Here is a 15,179-nt window from a genome sequence, read left to right as displayed (position 1 = left end):
GGTCAAACACTCAGGTGCTTGAATGATGGCTGTGACGCCTTAGAAATCATTTTTTGGTAAGGCACCTAGAAGAATGGAGTTAAATATTGCTGGGAGACCATTTTTCTTGGTTCCCTCATGTTTCTGCACATCTTATGAGCAGCGGGGCTAACTTTCCTTTTTCTGTACTAGATTTTAAAAATATGTTTCTATAGTCAACATCTTCCCTCAGAGCAAAGCTTACTCTCCAGTAAAAGATTTTAGTTCTCTAAGCTCAGGGCTTATCTGTGCAATGCAACCCACTGCATGTGCAGCTATCATCTCCCGCTTTGTGCATGTCCCTGTGGAAACTGGAGTTTAGCACAAATACAGACTCTCTGACTCCTCCTATTATGTAAGTATTAAATGGTCCCTGGTCTTTGAACCAGGAGTCTTAAGTCTTTGGCCAATATCCATGAAACAGCAGTAGTCTAACTTGTTAGACTGAAAGTGCAGTAAAATTTCAGATCCTTCACAGTTCTTGGCAGATGTTTCTCCTCCCAACTCCGCACCCCCCACTATGTCCCTAATCCAGTATATTCAAACCTTACATGAAGAGAGATTTTTGTGGGGCAGGGTGACTTTAAAATAGAGGAGTTACAAGGCAAGAAAATGAATTGAGAGGAGTCTAAGTTCACTTCCATGCCCACTGATGCCAGGCTATCAATAAAGGAAAGTTTAAATGTAGTGCAGATCTGATGGTAGTAACAGCAGTTTCTCATGGACAGATGTGGGGAATAAGTACCTGATTCTGCACCTTTATCCTGGCCTCACCCACCACACAGCAATGCCTCCTGACCACAGGAAACTAGTTCCTACTCATTATATTAGAATAATAGTCTTTGGCAACAATATAATAATTGTTACATTAATAATATGATTATTACATTAACAATGTAATAATGCTGACTGTAGCAAACAGATTTGACAGTTGTCTATATATATGGAGTAATGTTCCTTTTGTTCTCCTTTATTCCCTAGGCTTGTGTGAGACTAAAATAAACATTGGAGAAGGTAAGTTTCCTTTCAAGCTCAGAGAGTTGAAAGCACAGTTAACTACATGGAAAAAAAGAAAACAAAACATGGTGTCCTGTCTTAGTACTTGACAAGATTGTGTAAATTGCTATGACTGCATGAGTATAAAGTTGTTCTGTGCCGGGATAAGAGAAGATGAGGATCAGCCTTACTCCAGATGTCTTACAATCCATCATATGCAGATATTACTATAAAATTATGATAAAACTTGGTTTTAGAGCCTAACATATATGCCACACTTTAAATATTATTTGCACAAGTTTCAATATATTTTGCCCTGAATATTGAGACAACCTGAGGTACCTTTGGATTTTTGAGGGCAGGGTAGAAAAAATGAAGAGAGAAAAATCTTTATAAAGGATTAATAGTCTAATTTCAAAGCTATTGTTGGAGAGAAAATCAGTTTTCAAAAAATCTAGGATTTCTCTGTTTGAAGTCAAGTATAAAAATATATGGAAAATACCTGCATTGTTTGCAGTCAATATGCTTGTCCCCTACCAATGTTAACTTATTTATGAGTATGCAAATTGTATGCAAAACTAGGAGACTCCCCGGGGGTATAGCATTCTACTGTCAGCAAGATATTCTAAAAACAGATGTTTTAATATAGTCTTTAGGATTTGATGAGGGAAATTATGAAGTGCTATGTGAAGTCAGTTTTTTGTAATTTAAAATTTTTCAAAAGCGTATTGATGCAGTCTTACTTAGAATAGGTATATAAGCTTTCTCTTGCTAGTAGTCAGACTAATAAAAAATGATTTAGTATGGCAAAAATAAATAATAAAGATGTGCCATCTTAAGGACTTTTCAGAATTCAAGCATTTCCTTTTGCAACTATTGTATGATTATAGTCCAGCCTTTTGGGTGTTCTGTATCAAAAGCTTGCACTAGTTTGAGCTTAGTAAGAATATATTATTTATTTAAGTATATTCCAAATAATAGTACAGCTTATATAAGGAAATTTACATTATAGATTCTTTACAATTTTCAGAGATTCAGAGGCATTATACAATTACTGTAAATTTAACTGTGGAATAAGATCACTTTCTCAGCATGGAGCAGAAAAGTCCACTGATTTTATATCTCTTTTCTCAGACTTCATTTAATTATAAAAATAAACAAAAAGCATTTATCATTTAATTGTACAGAAATATGTGAATTGGTGGCTTGACATATGGCATGTCAGGTGTGAGAGACAAGAGCCACTTCACCTCTTATTCCCATTTCCCATCAACTCGGACTCTCCTCCAGCTAAGTTTTCAAAGCTACAGAAACATTCACGAAGAAAAATAAGGTCAATTGCACCCAAGTTGCTAACTTTATGAGCTTCTCCTATATTAAATATGGTATAAAGGTTTATTCCTATCATTTGTAGCCATAAGCTCGTATTAAACAATGACGACTCTTCTAAACAGCTAAACCCCAGTAGGCTTGTGAGAGGGACATTTTTTTTCCAATGGTATGTTCCTGTCGGAAAAGAAAATAAAACAAATGAAAAAAACAAACAAGAAAAAAAACTGGCTTTTTGCTCTCAATACCAATTTGCATGGGTTTTGCATATATTTGCATATGACATTCCTGAGCCCCTAATTCCAAATATGCAAAATAAAATAAAATTAATTAAATAGGGTAAAAGACTACAGTTGAATTCCAATTAAATGGAAAGGGCATGGCACACACAAAATACATAACAGATTTAAAAAGTAATCATTCTAATTGCATCCCAGATGAAGAGTCAGTAACCCTGAAGCTGAAGATGGCTATGCCTCAACTTTTCTTGGCAGAGGGTTTACTAGGGACTTCTTTGGGATATTCTGCCTTTGTAGCTATCCTACTCCCATCTAGTAGAGGTCACCTCAGCAGCAGCAGTAGCCTACATTTTTATATCTGCGCATACACTATACATACATGATCTCACTTGATTATTACATCAACCCTCTGAGAAAAGCTAGATAAAATTATTTTCCTTAATTTAGAAGTGTAGGACTGAGGGGCAAGAAAAGCCAAGTTGTTAAAATGTTATTTATAGCAAGCAGGAGAGTTGGAAAAAAAAAAGAAAAACACAAAATGTGGATAGTTTACTCCAAATGTAATGCTGTTTACTCCAAGGCACTTCCCACATATCCTCCATCCTAGTTTTATAAATAGGATTATAGCTGATTGGTTTTTTTGTATCTTTTACTCTTATCATTAAGCTCTTCTGGGGCTCTCTTATGTAGCCTGTTTTCTTTGACACTTTAAAGTCTTAATGTTTTAATGTTTTCTCCATTTCACCCTTTTGACTTTAAGAAGAAGCTCTTATAAACTCAATTGCATTGCAATGTTTATAATTTAATGTATGTCATGCATCACTTAATGACAGGGACACATTCCGTGAAATGCATCATTGGGAAATTGTATTGTAGTGCGAACATCATAGAGTGCACTTACACAAACCTAGATGGATGGTCTAGCCTACTACACACCTAGACTATATGGTATAGCCTATTGTTCCTAGACTGCAAACCTAGGCATGTTATGTACTGAGTATTGGCATGTTACTGTACTGAGTATTGTAGGCAATTGTAACACAATGGTAAGTATTTGTGTATTAAAACATATCTAAACATAGGAAAGGTACTTTAAACATGCAGAATTATAATCTTATAGGAACACCATTTTATATGCAGTTTGTTGTTAACTGCAAAGTTGTTATGTGACACATGACTATACTGGAAAATAATCTTAATTCAATAAGTCTAAAGAGCAACTTCTTTATAAACTTACTGAGAATCTCTTCTGTGATAAACCCTTCTCTGAATCCTGGGTGCAACAGCATAGAAAAAAAACAGTTAAAAATATTGTCCCTTAAATTCTAAGGTTGGGAGAAGTGGAGGATGGCAGTAAATAAATTGTAAAATAAGTTAAATGATTATATATAATATGGAAAAAAATGAAAGAAGAAAGAGAAATAGGGGGTACTAGATATTGGTTGGGAGGGATTGCTTCAATTTTAAATAAGGTGTTCAAGAGAGGCTTTAGTGAGAAAGTGACACTTGAGCAATGACTTGAGAGGATAAGAAAGTGGGCCCTATAGCCATCTGGGGAAAGAATCTTCCAGGCAGATGGAAAATTAAGCATGAAATCTCTATGGCAGGAGTATAACATGTTCAAAGGGCAGCAAAGAGGCCACTGTGGCCTTCGAGAGGACTTGAGCTTTTACTCTGAATGAGATGAGAAGGGCTTGGAGAGTTTAAAGAAAGAAATGTCATGATTTGTCTCACCATTTGTGGTAGAATGAAGAACAAAACCACAATATTTTGTAGCTCTTCCTAGCAAGAGATGGAATCATATCTTCAGAGTCCAGTCTGGAGGTGGAAACCTAGTTACTTGAGATAACTGAATATAAATAAATGTTTATAACTAAGTATAAAAGTATTAATTAGGTCATTCAATAAAAAAGAGAACACTAAATTATCAGTGAGATAGGAAGCAGCTACGCCCCTTAGGGATGGGCAAAAGAGATTAGAATATTTCAATTTAGCAAGTTAAAGAAGGTGTACCATGAAGCAAAACAAATCAGACCTCTGAGGAAGGAATGCTGGCCACCTTTGGTCAGTGTCTCTGAGGGATCCTGACCAGATCAGTACCATGTGTTGAGAAAATGATCAACTAGATTAGGTTCCTGCCATGAGAAGGACCTGCTACTGGGTATGAAGAAGTGATGGTGCAGTGATGCACTCACATGAACCACAAGAATATAGGGACCAAATTGGGAGAAGCAAGTCCACTTTTCTTTTTCCAGTTTTGCAGTCTCTCTCTGTTATCTCTGACCCCACTGGCAAAGTCAAACATCAACTGCTCAGTCCCACCTCCATCATTACAACAAATACAGACTCTCTGACTCCTCCTATTATGTAAGTATTAAATGGTTCCTGGTCGTTGAATAACAAAGCAGAGTATAGAAGGATGAGTTTGGATCTCAGTGAAAATTGCATAATCATCAATGCAAGGCTTCAATCTGGCAAAAGTGATGTTATTTAATTTTCAAGGCTAAGTCTCAAGAGGCATCTTTTCCTTTTGCTCACTTTGGATGCTACCTTGAGATCACCATGTACTGAAGGCAGTCTGGCTATTTGGAGGATGAGAAGCCACATGAAGGGGAATGATGGCATCCCAGAAGCCATCTTGGACCTACCATTTTTTCTTGGAAGCTGGAAGCATATGTCTAGCTGTACCGTAGAATTGCTACAAGTTAGGTGTTCTATGTGCTTTCTGTTATTCCCTTTGAAGGGGAGTGTCTAACGGAGTTCTCTAGTTTCTCTCTCATCATTGTATGATGGATATCTTAATAATTAGTCTCTAGAAAACAGCTCTCTGGACCCACATAAATGCAGCCAAGAAGTTGTGCCTGTACCTGAAATAAATGTAGATTGTGAGATAGTGGGGTTTTGGCCTGATTCTGTAATGAGAGGAGAGTTGAAGGGGAAGGATGAGAAACTTTTTGCATGGATGAGGAACGGAAGTCATCAAAATTAGAGGGTGAACGGAGGTAGATTGAAAAACATGGCTGCATTATTTTACAGCTCTTCATTAAAATGTTGTTAAAATGTGTAGAGAACTTAGTTTTCCCAGCCAAGAGCCAAACCACTTACCAGACCTGTGAGGCCATCTTGGATCTTCTAGCCTAGCTTAGCCTCCAGCTGAATGCAAGAGTAAGCCCAGATAAAACTAGCAAAATAATAGCCCAACTGTATTAGTTCGTTTTCATGCTGCTGATAAAGACATACCCAAAACTGGGAAAAAAAGAGGTTTAATTGGACTTATAGTTCCACATGGCTGGGGAGGCCTCAGAATCATGGTGGGAGGCAAAAGGCACTTGTTCCGTGGTGGCAACAAGAGAAAAATGAGGAGGAAGCAAAAGCGGAAACCTCTGATAAACCCATCAGATGTCAATAGACTTATTCACTACCATGAGAATATCATGGGAAAGACTAGCCCTTACGGCTCAATTACCTCCCCCTGAGTCCCTCCCACAACACATGGGAATTCTGGGAGATACAATTCAAGTTGAGATATGGGTGGGGACATAGCCAAACCATATCACCAGCTAACCCACAAAATCATGAGAAATAATAAATCGTTATTGTTTAAAATGTCTGCGTTTTGAGGTGGTTTGTCTCACAATGGTAGCCAATCAATATTACTTTAACAGGATCACTGTAGCTATTTGATTCAAAGAAGTCTGTTAGAAGCAAAGGTGAGGAAAATATAAGGAACTAGAGAAGAAGGGAAATACTATTCTATTCCTCAAGCTCAAATTAGAAATTAAATTTTGAAAAACATAGAATATTTAAGGCAACAAAATGAATCTGTGATGGTAGACATTAAGGCAACAAGAAACAAACAAGGAAAGGTGGTTTTTAAGGCAAGGATCCTTACCAATGTCTCTAAAATCATACAATGCATGAACTACATGTAAAAAACTGAATACAGTTTCTGAATTAATATAATAATAATAACTAGAATTTAAATATACTAACTCATCTTTTCCTCCCAATAAATCTATAAAAATTATACTGTTATCTCTAATTTATAGGTGAAGAAATAGAAGTATAGGAGGTTAAGCACCTTACCTCAGGTTGCAAAGCTAGTGAGAATTGGAGCTAGAATTCAAACTCATACAGATTGAAAGTTCTAGAACCTGTTCTCTAAACCACTAGCTACACCTCAAAGCCAAAGAATTTGGAGTGTTTCAGTTAAGTAGTTGACATTTACTGAATTTAAATTGTATTTGATTCCTAATGTGTATAATAGATTTTATTTGAATTCATAATGTATAGTTATAGGTTCTTTGGTTTTGTCCTTAAAATTATTCCATTTTTTACATAAATCTAAGACTCAGTCTAGCTATGATGGTAAATAGAAAAGAGTGAGGGCAATTTTTCTAGAGCAGAGGATACGTGAGTTAGGTATTAAAGAAATAACAAGAATAAAACATCTTCCAAGTTTCTGTGCACATCGAAATCTTACCTAGTTTTCAAATTCCAATATACAGGCTATGTTTTTTTAAAAGCATTTCTGACTTTTTTCAGCCTGAAGTCATTGCTTTTCCACCAAATTTTTAAAATAACAAATACATCTCTCAGGACATATTTTCTATCTTCTCTGACATTTATTTATAGATATATTGTATCTTCTTTAAGATGGAATCCAGGCCTGGTTTATTTTTGTATTTCTTTTACTTCCAATGTGATGAGTAGATAGGTGAGTGGAAGAATGAATGGATGATTAAAAGGATAGATGGATTGATGAATGAATGTCTCATGCCTTTGAAGTAACTCACACTTTTAACCCACATTTTCAATATTGCCAAGGGAATATTTTCTGTAAAAAAATTGTTTACTCCAGCCGGGCACGGCGGCTCACGTCTGTAATTCTAGCACTTTGGGAGACTGAGGCTGGTGGATCCCTTGAGGTCAGGAGTTCCAGTCCAGTCTGGCCAACATGGTGAAATCCCATCTCTACTAAAAATACAAAAATTAGCCAGGCATGGTGATGGGCTCCTGTAGTCCCAGCTACTCAGGAGGTTGAGGCAGGATAATCATTTGGACCCAGGAGGCAGAGGTTGCAGTGAGCCGAGCACCATTGCACTCCAGCCTGGGTAACAGGGCGAGACTCTATCTCCAAAAAAACAAACAAACAAAAAAAACCAGGCCGGGCGCGGTGGCTCACGCTTGTAATCCCAGCACTTTGGGAGGCCGAGGCGGGCGGATCACGAGGTCAGGAGATCGAGACCACGGTGAAACCCCGTCTCTACTAAAAATACAAAAAAATTAGCCGGGCATGGTGGCGGGCGCCTGTAGTCCCAGCTACTCGGAGAGGCTGAGGCAGGAGAATGGTGTGAACCCGGGAGGCGGAGGTTGCAGTGAGCCGAGAGCGCGCCACTGCACTCCAGCCTGGGGGACAGAGCGAGACTCCGTCTCAAAAAAAAAAAAAAAACCAAAAAAAAAAAAAAAGAAAAAGAAAAAAGTTTTACTGATATGCTAAGACAAATTAATGAGAAGCTATTGAATTGTTTCATAGAATTATCCAGGTAAGAAGGATATGCCATGTTGTTTGGCCCGATTGCCTATCTTTCCACAAAACTACCCAATAGTCATTTTTTAATAATCATTTTGAAATTGTCATTACTCATCCCACTAGTCTGTTTCTTTTATTAATTCATTTTTGTGCATCTATTTGAATATCCATATGTAAGGAACTATTTCACTGATGTGCCTGGCCTTTCTTATTTCCAATCAAAGTATTTCTCATCATAATATAAGCTTATTTTTTCTTAATTTTTGAATGCAGAGACTACCTCTGATACTTAAAAAAAAAAGTAAATCAGTTACCCAGGACTGTCACATCATTTGCAAGGATAAGTGGAAAATAAATATGTGGGCCCCGTGTTGAAGAAATATTATTAATTTCAAGATGGCGACAGCAGGTCATTAAAGCAATCACGGGGCCCTGTGTGGCTGCATGTGTTTCACACTCAAGAAGTGGGCCCTGGAGTTACCTTTAGACTTTTCATCTGTAACCTTGATGATTAGCTCTTTTGCCATGGAAGCAGAATTAAATACCTCTTTACTTCACTTTCCAGTGGTGAAACAAAACAAAACAAAACAAAACAAAACAAAATGCCCTTGATGATAACCATGAAGTGCCACTGAACATGTACTTTAGGAGTGGTTGGGCTGTATATTAACATTTTCTGCCTATTGAGATATTAGAACATCATTAAAGTATAACATAATACAGATAAGTGCACATTACAGGTGTACAGCTCTACAAATTTTCACCAGTTAAATACTCACAAATAGCCAGAAACAAATAAGGAAACCAAATTATTTGCATCCAGGATATCCCCCTTGTGTCCCCTTTGGTTACTTACATTCTGCCACCCAAAGTTAAGTATCATCCTGACTTCAACAGCTTAGTTTAGTTTTGTATGTTTTTATATAAATGTAATAACACAATACGTACTTTTTTATGTCTTTTTTTGCACTCAAAATTATGTTTGAGAGAGTTATCTCTGTCATTACATTCAGTTGTAGTTCATTCACTCTCATTGCTGTGTAAGATTGCATTGTGTGAACATATGACAATTTTTAATCTATTATTTTGTCGATGGGCATTTGGATAGTTTCCAATGTTTGGGATATTACAAACAGTGCTGCTATGAAATAATGTTGCTGCGATCATTCTTGTAACGTATTTTTTGTGACTATATGTAGGAATCTATTTCTACTGTGTATGCACCTAGCAGTGGAATTGCTAAGTCATGAATATGCATATGTTTCATTTTAATGGATATTGTTAAACAGTTTTTAAATTTGCTATACAAATTTACATCCAAATCAGCAGCATATGAGAGTTATTATTGCCCCACATGCTAGCCAACACTTGATATAAGGCCTTTTTAATTTCAGCCATTCTGATGTTTGTGTAGTGGTATTATATTATGGTTGTAATGTTTACATCTAATAAAGCTGAACACTTTTGCATCTATTTATTGGACATCTGAATATCTTTTTTGTGAAGCATCTGTGAAAGTCTATTGACCATTTTTCTAATGGGTTACTTATGTTTTTCTTTTTTATTTATAGGAGAGCTTTATATATTCTGGATCTGGGTCCTTTGTTGGGTATATGTGTTAAAATATTTTCTTCCTCTCTGTGGGTTGCTTATTCATTCTTTTAACAGTTTTTTATAATGAACAGTGGTTTATATTTTAAAACCTTTTTTATTAAATAATTATATGACAAAACACATAAAGGAGAGAAAGACTTTCTATGAAAATACCCAACCTTTGCACAAATGATACAAAATTGATTATGGTGAAGCTTAAAGTAACAAATTTAAGTTAAACAGAAAAAATAATACTGATGATGCATCAAAATCAATGTCCCATTGAAATAGTGAGAACTCCAACTATTTGTGTGTGCCCAGTAAGAGCTTTGTACATTGCCGACTATTCTGTGCCAACCAGACTTCTTAGCAGAATATTAAATATTTGGTAAATCCTAATGGTACACTAATTTTAATTTGTGAATATCAAATTTTAATAACACTTATTCAGTGGATTATTGGTATTTAGTATTTAGACCTTTTTTATTCTTAAAATACAAGTCTCCAACACAGGTCTGATTAATTTCAAATCATGAATGAAAATTAGTCTTTGGCTTTTGTTTGCAGCCATATTTGCCTGTGGTCAGTTATAACTTTCAGATGTTTTTCCCTACAAAGTTGGTATGAACAAGTCCTTCTTTCAAAATATGTGTATTATTGTTTGTTGCCTTCTAACATAACACAAAATCACCTGTGTTATACACCTCTCCTAGATATTTATATTTTTGTCATCAAAGGGTATGATTTTGTTTGCTAGACATTTTTGTTCATTTATTCACTTGTTCATGTTTTCATTCATACATTCAGTAAACATTAGTTGCACAACTGCTAGATACTAGGAAAATGGCAGTGAAGAATTAAAAAAAATCCCTGCCTACATTAAGCTTACATTCCAGTGAGAGTAGATAGATAAACATGATATATAAATATAGTATGTATTTGTAAATATCTATACCTATATATGTACGTATAAATGTATGTATGTATATGTATACATATATATGAGGAAGAAGCTCTGGCTATCTTGAGAAGAGCATTCTAGGATGCAAAGATCTTGAGGCAGGAGAGTGCCTGGATGAAGATAATTTCCATATTGTTGTTGTTTTGATGACTTCAATTTGACGCTTACTGAGATATTGTACCCTTTTAATCAAAGTCACAATTTGGCAATTATCAGGCTTGTCCCATGAACTTAAACTGGAAATAGACCTGAAAACAAAATTATTTATTTGGAAAACATAATGCGTGGCTCTGAAAATTAGAAATTAGAACCACTAAATTCATCCGCTATTGAAAGAGTTCTGTGGCAAATTTGAGGCAATTTGAAATCAGAGGCTAAGTTGTAACGTGTGATTTTCATAATTGAGAATGACATAGAAAGTGTTTCTATGATTTTACTAAAAAAACATAGTGTTACTTTATTGTCTGTCCATGGGATACTAATAGTTTGAAAGTAAGGAAGAGCAATTTTATGAAAGTCTGTCAGGAATTCAGAATGTTATTCCAAGGTTCACAAATAATGAGGCAAAAAGCCATGTGCTGACTGTCATCACCTAACTACAGAGATGTATGGTTACTGGGCACTTTAGATCCCAGGGTTCTTCTATTAGCCTAAAACTCTCATCTCAGTGTTCTTTTCCACAAATTTGTAACTTGTGTGAAAAAAAATGAACTGTTAATAAGATTATTTATTCAATTTATATAATTTAGTGTGCTAATAAATTTGAGATTCATAAAGAAGCGAAAAGACTGCTGAACTGGACTCTATATGCCACTTTTTTCACCTTAAAGTTTAAGATTTTGAAAATTGTTATGCCTGTGAAATAGTTTTTAATCTAGTTCAGATCAACTTTTCACTATTCCTCTAACAGTATAATGATTTTCTAGCAATTCCAATAAAAATATTTTCATAAACACTTGTAGGAGTAATTAAGAAAAATGTCTAAGGAAGAACTACAGTAATTAACATACCAGGATTAAAGTTGACTAGCAAGAATTACTAGAGCAGTTTAAAAATATCCATATGTCTTAATAGAAAGTTGTTGCTACAGAGAAATGCTAAATGTTTAAGGTGATGGTTATAGTAATTATCCTCATTTGATCATTATACTATGCATAAATGCATTAAAATATCCCATCATTTGTGGTAAATAAGTATAATTATTATGAGCCAATTATAAATAGAAAAATAAATTAAAAAGCAAAGACAGGAATGAGATTCACTGAAATCAGTATTCTATTTTCTTGAATTAATAAAATATTGAATTCTTAATTCAATAGTTCTCAAGAAATTATAAATAGCATCATTTACTTATGTATTTTTTTCTGCTTTATTTCTAGATGATCCTTTCTTTCCTCCTCCCTCCTTCTCTTTTTCCTCCTCTCTTCCCTTCCTCTCTCCTTGTTTTCTTTCCTTTTATCTTTAATGTGTGTTTTTATATTTATCTGTATGACATACCCAATTTGTTTAAATTTCAGAAGAGCAGCTATATGAGCAACATCTCTGACTGAAATACATCTCAGCATTATGTATGCAGCAATATTAGATGATGCTCCTCCTAGAGTTATATCCCATAGGAGGTAGCCAGGCAATCAGTACCCTCAGCAAATCAATGATGATGCGAGCAAATAATTTTACTTTTTTTCCATCCCAAGCAATAAGTTCACATATCTACTTGGTCAAATGTCGTAGCTTCTTTTCTCTTTAAATTTGTATACGTATCCTTAAAGTTAAAATAGGTCTTCATGGTTTTATGGTAAGGTATAGTGTTTGTAGAACATGACAAAATATCTTTCCAACAAGAATAACTCTATACAGTATATGATGTCAATAGTTTGCAAAGTGATTTCATTTTTGACCTTCTTTATTATTTATATGCAATTTAATTATTTGAAGTTACTTTTGTACATTTCCATTATGTTTATTTGATAAAATTAGGCTTGTTGGGATATTATTAATACTTAAAATGAAAAAAAACCCCAGAGATTGTTGTATATTAATGGAAAAGAAGTAGATTTAACCAACTAATTTGTGTAACACATTTTTATTGTTCATTTATAAACATAGTTCCTGTCTTACTTAAACTTAAATTCCTGTCTGGAGAGATAGACAATTGAGACATGAGCAAAGATACAAGTATATAGTCCAAATTGTAATGTGTAGTGTGAAGGAAAACAATAGATGCAGTGGAGGAGAATGGGCTGGGGAGGACTAATTTTAAAATGTATGGTTAAAGAACATCTCTGAAGAGGTGGCATTTAATTTGAGACTTGAAGTCATTCCCTCAGAAGACTGAGTGAAGAATATTCCAGAGAAAGGGACAGAATGTGGAAAAGTCCAAGAGAAGAAAGAGTCTTGAATCTCGTTTGCTTTACTTCCAAGGAAGTCTCACATTTCCCCTTCTATTTCATCCATGACGTGAGATACATCTTGAGTAACTACCAGAGTTTTTTTTTTTTTTTTTTTTTTGCTTTGTTTTGTTTTCCAAATTAAGGACTGTTTTGTCCTCATTACTCCTTTTATTCATGGATTATCCTATTTTAAAAAAAATCAGTGTGGCCTCCCAGTGACCATGATTCTAAGTTCAGGACTCAATATGTGGTTTAGATATTTTCCACTGCTGATATTAGGTTGAACTATACAAAATTACTATTTTGTGGGTCAAAAACATGATTGCTTACAATTTCACTTGGTTCCATCTGCGTATTTCTATTTGTCCTGTCAACCCTGAAAGATCTCTAGTGCTAACTTTATCACTGGGATGTTTTTGGATAATAAATCGAAAAGCAATTTTTATTGTTTTCATGAAATTCACTATCACACATGAAGTGTTGAACTGTTGTAGAGAAAACTTGGCTTTATAGAAATACTTTTACCTAATATGGATAATCAAAACATGTAAAGGAATTGTGCATACTTTTCACTTTTAATTTTTCTGTAACATTAGGGCATCAAAATTCCAATATTCAAACAGATTTTCAAGATGGCTGACTAGAGGCACCCAGCGCTTGCTTCCTCCACAAAGATGAACCAAAACAGTGAGTAAATAATCAGTTCAAATACAGCCTCTGAAAAACAACATTGGAATTCAGCAGAGAGGTTTCAAGAAACACCTCAGGCAGGGAAGGAGAGTGAAGCAAGGCAGCCAGCCCTCTGGGATAGCCTGGGAGCCCACAGAAGATCCTTGTTGTGAGGCAGGGTGAGATAAGTGATGTATCCGCAGTGGTCCACGTTCCCACTGAGGACTCCTGAAATCCTAGCCATGGGAAAGCCCTCTCAGCCTTCACAAGCCCTGAGACTACTATAGAGAGCTGCTTGGAGTTCATGAGATGGCATTGCTCCAGAGAGGAAGCTCATGTTAGGTCCCACATCCCCCAAGACCCAAGCAACTGCAACATGGCACCAATTTGAGAGCCTAGCCTCCATTAGACTGCATACTGACTGGGGAATAGCCCCCATATCTTCACATCCCTGGAGCCCTAGTGACATCCCCTAATATCCACCTGGAAGGCTGCAGTGGCACAACACAAGGTGGACCCAGCAGTGAGTACAGCCAGGTCTCCAGGGCTGTAGCCCACACAGTCCTACACTCCAGGTAACAGGTGGTAACAGCACACTGGAGAGGTTGGCCCCTGGACTAAGGGAGCCAAAGCAATGCAACACACAGGCTGAAAGCCACCTGCTGAGGACCACTGCCACTGACAGCAACCCCACCACCCATAGTAGCAGAGCTGCAGCATACATCCACATGCCCTGAGGACAGATTATGCCTACCTACCACTGCTACTGCCACCACTTGATCATGCTCTTAGGGGTTTGGAAATGGCCCTGACTTGCCCTCCACAGCCTGTACCTGTGCCTGTGCCACCCCTCCCAGCATTCAAGCACACTGCCTGGGGACCTGGAGGAAGTCCAGTGGCATCTGTCACTCTGGGCATGCGAGTGCACCATCAGGAGGTCTGACAAAAGACACAACTTGTCTGCTGCTGGCACCTGAGCATGCTGTCTGGTGGCCTGGGGATCGCCCCACCCCCACCCACCACAGCCTTCTCCTGTGCACATTTTCAGACGGACATGAGGACAGACTTACACTGCCTGGCACTGACCCCCTTATTGCCCAACCAAACAGCCAAGGGCCTGGGGACTGCCCCACTCTGTTGGTCACCCTAGGTCCATGTGCATACCATCAAGGGACCTAACAACAACCTAGGTCATCTGTCACTGGCACCCAAGCATGCAGTCTGAAGGCCTGGAGATTACCCCACTTTGTTCACAATAGTTAGCATCCATGCATCCCTACTGGGGGCTTGAGGACAAGCCCACACAGCCTGCTGCCACCGTCACCATAACTGACCCACATATGTCACTTGGGAAATGGCCTGTCCAGCTCATCACCACCACTGCTAACCCCAGTGCATGCTGCTGAGGACCTCAAGGGTTGTTCCAACATTGCTACTGCCATTAATGATAT

Source organism: Hylobates moloch, unplaced genomic scaffold (genome assembly GCF_009828535.3).
Source record: "Hylobates moloch isolate HMO894 unplaced genomic scaffold, HMol_V3 SCAFFOLD_2, whole genome shotgun sequence".
Lineage (NCBI taxonomy): Eukaryota > Metazoa > Chordata > Mammalia > Primates > Hylobatidae > Hylobates > Hylobates moloch.
The sequence above is the reverse complement of the archived record's forward strand: the minus strand, read 5'-3'. Positions refer to the sequence as shown.